Source organism: Lipophrys pholis, assembly GCF_963383615.2.
Source record: "Lipophrys pholis genome assembly, chromosome: 12".
NCBI lineage: Eukaryota > Metazoa > Chordata > Actinopteri > Blenniiformes > Blenniidae > Lipophrys > Lipophrys pholis.
Genome location: NC_137641.1, coordinates 6,454,859 through 6,462,276, shown reverse-complemented (window position 1 = coordinate 6,462,276; position 7,418 = coordinate 6,454,859).

Here is a 7,418-nt window from a genome sequence, read left to right as displayed (position 1 = left end):
GAATGCAGTGCTGAGAGGTCTTATGACCTAACTTTGGCGTTGTTGACACAGAAGAGGTTGACATTTCTTTCACCTTTGTGCACCATAATAAAACAGGCAGTATGATTCCAAAGATCAATTAATGAGTTTTGCTCTTACTGGCCACAACAATGGATGCTAAAGGAACTTGGTCATGAGTTAACAGGGAAACCTGTTGATCCATAACACTGGTCTCCAGCCCATTGCCAAAATGATAAAACCAGCCAAGTCCTTCTCTTGCAAAACAGTCAAATGCTTGAAAACTGAAAGTTACCTTATTGTGTCAACTTTGCCTGGAAGTATCTTGGGCAGTTTTGACATTGGGCCCACCAGGTCCAGAAGAAGCAGTAATACTTAATATATTTAAGAGGTGTCTTGCTGACCTGACAACCTCTGAATTGTCTCCATGTCAAACGTATAAGTATATAGCAATATGTTAGAAAAGAAACAGTGTCGCTCCTCTAAATACCATATTTCCGAACTATAAGTCCCACTTTTTTTCATGGTTTGGCTGGTCCTGCGGCTTATAGTCAGGAGCAACTTATATATAAAAATGTATAACACGTATGAGCTGGTATTATGGTGAGTGTATCAAGATTTATGTGGTATACATTCCACTTGTTATGATTTAGGTTAATACAATTATTCAATGGCTCTATAGCGCCTCCCTCGGGAATTGTAAGCATATGCTGCTGCCAAGCGGCCAGCCTTGTCAGTTCACCGGAGGCGTGCATGAGGTTGGTTGTCGTTAACAGCACAGTGTGTAAAACTGTATATTATTATTTGCACTTGTTCATTTTGTAATCGTGTGTGTATTGTAAACTACCGGAGTGCTGGTTTTCATGTGTTTGATGTGTGTCTCACAAGTTTAAATGTGTATATGTGTTTAACGCACCACGTGAGCTAGCTCGTTAGCCTCCGGTGAATAATGTGTATTCCTGTTTATAGTGTGCTGTGTGTAGAAAACCCAAAACGAGCCGTGAACCTGACCAGCGCATGTTCATTTTCATATCGAGGGTAATAAACTGCGACACAAAGCAAGTTCCAGCCTTTCGTCTTCATTCAACCAAATACACAACGCAGAGTCGAGGAGGTTGTCTGAGCCAGCCAGCCACCAGCAGTGAAGCGTGGTTGAGCATGGTTACATGAGCGCCTGTCTTGTTCTGTCCGGGATACACAGTGCCTCCACTGAGATCATCCAGATAAAACCAACTTCATCAGTCATACGTTAGCATAGCTACCGCACCAGCATCAATCAGCTGTTAGCTTAGCCGTCAGTTAGCTGTTAGCGCCAAGGTGCCCGCCCTGTCCCACGCCTTGGCATGGAGAGCACTCGCCCGACACGGTGCGGGCCGCTGCAGAGGTGCGGGGTGGACACGATGCAGGGACAGACGGTCAGGAGCTGGGTTCCAGAGTCCAAGCTGTGCGTGGAGGTGAGCCCGACTATATCTAGACGGTATCTCTCAACCTCCCGCACAAGCTCAGGCTCCCTCCCCCCAGAGAAGGTCACGTTCCAACTCCCAAAAGCCAGATTCTGTGTCCGGGGATCAGGTCGTCAAGGGCCCTGCCATCGACCGCCACCCAATCCACACTGCAGCCAACCCCTACGGTAGCCTCTGTGGGTGGTGGACCCACAGGAGGAAGAGGAGGGACCCGTGTCGTCCCTTCGGGCTGGGCCCGGCCGGGCCCCATGGGCAAAGGCTCGGCCACCAGGCGCTCACATGCGAGCCCCGACCCCAGGCCTGGCTCCAGGGTGAGCCCCCGGCTGCGCCTCACCGGGCGACATCGCCTTGCTCTTTTGTTGTTTTGTCATAGGGGCTTGTTGAACTAAACTAAACTAAAATGTCCATCATTATTTGTCTGGCTTATTTTTGGCCCAGCATTTTATTCAGATTACTGTAGAAGAAAGGCTGAAAAGGCATTGAAGTCACATAAAATCGGTACCATATTAAGAGAGAGAGAGAGATCCCCAACCCCTATATGAACTAGCCCGGTTTGAACGCACGGGCTCCCCCTCACCCTACTTGGGTCTCTTCTTTTTAACACTTGGAACGGGTCCACTCTGTGATGGGGAACCATTCTATCCTCTTTACAACTCCCGCTCCACTTGCTTACTAAAATTTAACTCAATCCACAACTGTGAAGGCATTACAGTTCTTATTTAACTGTTTTAAACTATCTTAAACTTGAATATATATTTTCACATAACTGATGATTAAAGTGATGATTAAACTGCCTAGTAGAGCTACATGTCAATAAGCCATTTCAGTCTGCATGCTGAAACAACTGAGTCACTTTAACATCTTTCTTCAGTAAACAAAACTTTGAGATGGGTTTTCCCCGCTCGACTTCAGGTACCGTCTCTATTAGCTCCCTGATGTATTTGTCCACATCCGCCGGTGTGTCGATACAGCGCTGTGCTCTCCGTTGGTCAGCAGCAGCTTTGCAGGGAAAATGGATTCCCCGGTCCCGCAGCTTCTTCCTCACTTTGTCGTACTGTCTCTGTTGTTTGGAGACTTCTGCTGACAGTCCGGGAGGAATATTATCTTGTTATCTTTGTACATCACGTCTTTCTTTGCCCGAGCGGCTCTAAAGATGCTCTCTCTGTCCTTGTAGTTCAGGCACTTCACAATAAACACTCTCGGAGCCCCGACGGGTCTTTGGCTTGTTATTCGGTGTGCTCTCTCCAGAACAGGAGGCGACATGTTTAAGTTATCTGCCATCCATTTCTCCATGACAGATTGGGGGTCGGAGCCTTCTTCTCTCTCAGGGATACCCAATATGCGCAAGTTGTTCCCTCGGCTCCTGCACTCCAAATCTTTTACTTTGATCGAAAGTCGTTTTGCCCTTTTCTCCACATTGTAGCTTGTTAATCACGTCCTCAGCTGTGGATATGTACTGCTCTGCTTCGGCGATGCGGCCGCTGCTTTCTTTGATATCAGATTGAATACTTCTGATTGCTGCCAGCACTCCCTCTGTTTTATTATGAAAGTCCTGTTTGAATGGCTGTATAGCCTTCAGAATGTCGACAGTGGAGGGGTTCATGTTACAGCAATCATCTGTCCCCGCCATGTTCAATTCTTCGATATCACTTTCCAAAGCGTGTTCTTCGTTACCTCGTAATTTGGTTGCCTTTTGTTTGTCCTTGTTTGCTCTTCTCTACATATTTGTTTGTATTATCTCTCTGTTTTACGATTATGACAGTTTTCCGTTGGTCGGGATTGTTCAAGTAATGTTAATTTCAGGATTGGCCACAGAGCAAGAGTAAACGCGACCTCCCAGCTGGCCGCCATAACCGGAAGTCTGAGAGGGGATTTTTAGTAAAAATATGGAGGATCTTGGGACTTCCGGTTTGGCGAGCGTGGAGTGGGACATGTTTTCCTCGAGCTCCAGCTAACTTCAACTTTAAAAACCCACCTTTGTAACAATTTTACCTTCTCTCACAACTGAGTTTTGCTGCACTTTTTGCTAATTAGTAGTTTTTGCCCTACCATGCAACCAAAAATCGCCAAGGAACAACGTCTGTCTTGTTGGTCTTTCCGAGGGGTTCGAAGGCCCGCAACCCGGCCATTTTTTTTGCAACTGTTAAAGGACGTTTTTGAGCCGGACACTTTCCCCTCACCTCCGGAGTTGGACCGCACGCACCACAGCCTTGCCCCAAAGCTGGGGCCTGGAGGCAAGGGGCACCTTGTTTCACTTTCTCTGTGAATGGACCAAAGTGTGGTAATTTTCTTTTCTTTTTTCTTTATTCTCTTTGTTTCTATCTTTGGGTTTGCAGCCAGAACATCTGGGCCTTTAATATTGTATAAAAAGTTGATTCATTGGAGTGACAGCGCCTTACGCGGCTGCACCCTCCAATGGTGTGTCAATGTGTGTGTGAATGTGTGAATGTGATTGGGGCTGTTGTCACCTAAAAAGCGCTATATAAGTGAGTTCATTTACCATTTAATGAGTGGATCTTTATTTTAACATCTGGATTTTTGATTTGATTATAATGGCTGGCTGATTTAATATAGTCACTTGGAATGTTAAAGGCTTGAACCATCCAGTTAAGAGGACGAAGGCCCTTACACACCTGAAAAATGTAGGTGCAGGTGTATTCAAGAAACACACCTCAAGAAATCCAACAATGCTCGGCTGAAATGTGGATGGGTAGGACAGCTCTTTCATTCAACTTTTCAAGGTAAGGCTAGAGGCGTTGCAATATTGCGCCTTCCATGATCGCAGCCGACCCCAATGGACGGTACTTTTTAGTAACCGGTAAGGATCGGAATGTTATTTTAGCCAACATATATGCTCCAAACTGTGATGACCCTCAATTTTTTTTCCTGTGTTATTAATCGGCTCCCTTGCTTAAATTCACACTTGCTGATTATGGGAGGGGACTTAAATTTTTGCCAGGACCCTGGGATGGATAGATCATCTTTTGGGCTGGGGTATGTGACATCTAAATCTGTTTCTTATATACAGTCATTTCTTTCCACTTATGGCATTTCAGATATCTGGCACCTTCATTCATTCATTTTCTTCCGCTTATCTGTTTCCGGGGGTGACAGTCTGAGCACTGTCACCCAGATCACAATGCACCATTTAAGAACCTTCCTGCAGGTGGTGAGCCCATGGGAAGGTGGCGCCCAGCGTCGGACACGAACCCACTACCCTGAGATTGTGAGTCTCATGCTCTACCAACTGAGCTAGCCGAGGGACTATCTGGCACCTTTTACACCCAAATGACAGGTAATACTCTTTCTTTTCCTGTGCTCATCAAACTTATAGCAGAATGGATAACTTTTATATTGATAATAAATTAACAGCGGAGGTTCAGTCATGTGAATACCACCCTATAGTAGTATCAGACCATGCTCCTCTTTTACTTAATCTGAACATCCCTGAGCTGTAACGCCCAGACGGATGTGGAGATTTAACTCTCTTCTGCTATCTGGTGACTACTTTCTGAACTTCATGTTCGACCAAATCTCTCTGTTTTGGGATATTAATATGGCACCAGATGTTTCCATGGCGACTGTCTGGGAGGCCTTTAAGGCATATATAAGAGGCCAGGTAACATCGTTTATGGCTCCCCCACAACAGTTCCAACCACACCCAGTGGACAAACTACACACACACACACACACACACATTTCCACTCCTCATCAATGAGATATGTTACTGATATCACTTGTTTTCTACTATCATTCATTCAACTATCAAAATCATGTTCTTCATTTGTTGTTGCTGTTTTGTTAATTGACGTTCCTGCTTGAAAATCACGTTACTGTCTCGATAGAGCTGCTCAGCCTGGTTTAATCTAATAATAGTTGGAAAGTATTTGGATCAGTGTGATAACTGTCAATAATATATGTAGCACTAACAAGGGTATTGTATGTGCAGCCCTCCTACTCAAATCCCAATACACAGCACCTTGGATTGGTCTGTCCCATTAGCCTGGGGACTGATTTGTTGAGGAAGCCACAATTTCTTTTAAAGTGCATTAACTGACCAATAATACTCTGCTTAAGATGCAGAGAGGGCCGGCCAGTTAGCAGATTATTTGCTAAACTGTTAATGTGAGTAAACCCAACAACCAAATACTCAAATATGATTTAACCCTCATTCCAACTAAATTGGAAAATATACATATAATCACACAGTTTAAAGTAAACAATAAGTAATTTATTCAATGAACTGCACAAACAAAAATATCGGAACTCTGATCAGTTTCCACTGAAAATACCTCTGTTAAATAACCGGGATTTTCTAGTTTAGTTTTCTGGTACCAGTTGACGCGTTTGTTGGAGCTCAAACGAAAATCTGTACCTCTGTGGCGTTGAAACAGATTTAACTTCACCCCAGTAGTGACACCTGCTGCATGCCTCCCACCTCTCGAAAGGGCCAGGGGCTGGATCCACACGCACTCCCGGCTGCTGGGATGACGTCCACGTCCCAGTCTTAGCAACCTGCGTCGTCCTCCTCTGTGCTCCTGGTTGTGGTCTTCCCGCCGACAGTTCAGCACCACGCTCCTCCTCTGGCGGCCACGCTCACCGGCAAGCTAACCAGCGTGCTAACCAGCGAGCTAGCTCCTTATCCGGTCGAGTTGAATGAAACTTGCTCTGCAGAAACAGTCTCGCCTCACGCTGAAAGAAGCATGCTACCAGGCGACAGTCCTCACAAAACACTGGGATATTAATATGGCACCAGATGTTTCCATGGCGACTGTCTGGGAGGCCTTTAAGGCCAGGTAATATCGTTTATGGCCAAAAAAAAAGACTCAAAGTCAAAACAAGTGGAGTTGGAAGAACAAATAGCTGATTTAGCTAAGAACAATGCACAACTCCCTCTCCAGATCTGTAAAAAGAACCTTTCTAAACTAAATACGGAATATGACATACTTACTTCATACGCTATGTACGCCTGCTTTTGGTGGGAGGGAAGAGGCCTCGTCAAGTCAGAGTTGCCAAATATTGGCAAGTTGGAGTCTGGCTGAATGTTTGTGTCATATTGTTTGGAAAACAAATTAAATATATCACTCCAAAAATTTGTCAGTACTGGGCAATGCCAGAACAGGTGTGATCATGAACCTTCTGCAGTACCACACCTATCGCACAAGGGGGAGACAGATTCAAAAAACTCACTTTGTTTCATTTTAGACTAATGCAGTCTATGGATAACTTTGAATTGAATTAACCTATATCTAGAGTTTATAGAGCAGCTCTTTATACTAGACAAGTATGGGGGTATTATTGTAGCAAAACTATTTGTCTATGCGTATGCAGAGTTGTCTGTCTGTACCTCAATCTGTCTGTCTGTACCTCAATCTGTCTGTCTGAAGTCAGAGTTGTCAATGTGTAAAACAATTTGTCAACATGAATCTGAATCTAAAAAGTCTACGCATTCGAATACAAATCCTGAAAATACAGACAACTCACCAGTTACGAGTTGCGCAGTTTCACAATTGGCTGTTTTTTTTACACGTGACTTTTACTACACTTCTGCCATCTGAAGGATTCGAAGCTGTAAATCCCTGGGTTTTGCTGCCCTGAGCTCGGGCTCACAGGCTCCTTCATTCCTCCCTGCGCCTCAGTAGTTAACTACTGCCAGCCATCAGGTGGCGCTATGCTCCAGGCTCATTGAGCGTATGCGACATTGGGGACTAATCTCTAATCTATCTATTCTCTGGCTTAAGCTCGCCCTCAAACAACAAAATTAAGTTTGCTTCTCTATTAGAAATCATATTTCAAATGTGCGTTGATGCTAGTTTTATTATATGTACTTAGTATGACATTCATATAATATACCAATAAACTACACAGTGTTACTCCACTGACCACAGCTAATGGAGGCAACAGTCCACTGAGAGCTTCATTAATAACAAACAACTGCATGAGATTTTATTTCACCAT